Here is a 1,698-nt window from a genome sequence, read left to right as displayed (position 1 = left end):
CGATACAATTGTAAGCACAACGCTAGGAGAGGCCAGGCATAAGAAGGAACGCACCCCGGAAGTAGTATGACAGGCACTGTTTCAGGAAGCAATGCATAACTCGTATAAGCAACACAACGGAATCTACACCGATGCGACCAGCGTGGCAGAGAACATCAATAACAACTTCACGATCATGAATGCGGAACTGCTCAGTATACTGAAGGCAATCGAGTTAGTCAAGGAGAAAGGTTACAGGAAAGCGGTCATCTTCACTGACTCTAGGAGCGCCTGCGAAATGCTGCTGAATGAACGATTGCTCGAGGAAACTAACTACTATGGGAAATCTACAAGGAATTCCGGTACGTCAGAGGGAACGCCATCAGGATCCAGTGGGTGCCAAGTCACAACGGAATAAAAGGTAACGAGTCAGCAGATCAGTTAGCGGTCGCCAAAGCACGGGATAACCAGTCCTTCTTCCGTGGGATCACACTAGGAGATGCGTAGATCCTCAGCAACACTGAAGTCTGGGAGGATTGGACGCGGAAGTACAAGGAAGCTTCAAAGGAGAAAGGAAAATTGCACTACAGACACACTAATCGAGTCAGTACGGTTTTACTGAGTTTTTGAATTGCGGAACTGTTCGGTAAAAGTTTAAAAATCTGTGGAAAATTTATTAATGAGAAAATTTGTTCTGAACTTGTACATACTTAGTTCTGTTACCCCATTTAATGATGGAAAATAAAGTTGGCCGTTTTCATTGATTCCTTACGGATAACGGTCATTTGAATTTTTACCTACTTTTTCAGCAATTCAAAAACCCAGTAAAAAAATACTGACTCCAGTAAAAAAAATCTTAGTGTGTACTCATGGAACGCCCACACAGGAAAATATGGAGCAAAGACCTTAACCTGCAGCCGGATGATGTCAAAGTTGTGAACAGAGTGAGAAGTGGACACTGCCTCACTAAGGACAGAAAGGCGAGCTGGGGGTGGGAACTTGATGACACGTGTGACTGGTGTGAAGTTACTGAAGACATAAATCACATCCTGTTCGATTGTGCACGCTTGTACAACCAAAATAGAACCCAATTTTTGGCACTGGAATACAAGAAACCGCTAGAAAACATCCTGACGGAAGGATGTGAAGAAGAATTGCAGCAAATCACGAAATTCCTGAAAGTAAACAACATACACATATAAGGTGGACAACCAAACATTCAGAAACTGTACACAAAAGAAGCAAGTCTTAAACGACTACAGTGGCGAGATGGACCAGTTATGGTCTTAGCCTGTCTGAAAAGACAAATCCAAAGAAAAAAATTAACTCCGCAAATGGTTAACAGACTAAGCGCATAACGGATTTTGCAGTTTTCGATTTCCCCAAGAAGGGAAATTCTTGCGATTTCCCTTCTTGCAAAATTTCAGAAATGTGTACCAATCGACTCGCTTTGACACTCCCGATGATAAGTTTGGGGTTCACTCTTGTAAATGTTTTTTGCTCAAATCTCTGCCATTTTAAAACCGATTGTCGATCTTTTTAGGTCAGTTGAAAAATATTGACTGAAATTTAGTTCGTACCCAACTCGTTTAAAATATTTTACAGTATTTATATACTAAAAATTCTCCTAAAGTTAAAACATTTTCCAAAATTTACTCTGACTGTTCGTGACTGATTTTCTTAAAATTGGGTTGGTCAAATTTTGAAATGAAAATGGTA

General features: G+C 40.8%; 1 pseudogene; it reads left to right on the top strand.

Annotated features, from left to right (window-relative positions):
• The first annotated feature begins 277 nt into the window (after nt 1–277).
• Nucleotides 278–1,181, top strand: LOC135717533 (uncharacterized; annotated as a pseudogene).
• The last annotated feature ends 517 nt before the right edge of the window (nt 1,182–1,698 follow it).

The sequence above is a fragment of the Ochlerotatus camptorhynchus genome, unplaced genomic scaffold, assembly GCF_037179485.1.
Source record: "Ochlerotatus camptorhynchus isolate MF236.1 unplaced genomic scaffold, CSIRO-AGI_Acam_v1.1 ptg000062l, whole genome shotgun sequence".
Taxonomy (NCBI): domain Eukaryota; kingdom Metazoa; phylum Arthropoda; class Insecta; order Diptera; family Culicidae; genus Ochlerotatus; species Ochlerotatus camptorhynchus.
Note: the sequence above shows the minus strand (reverse complement) of the source record. Positions and strands in the feature narration are given on the sequence as shown.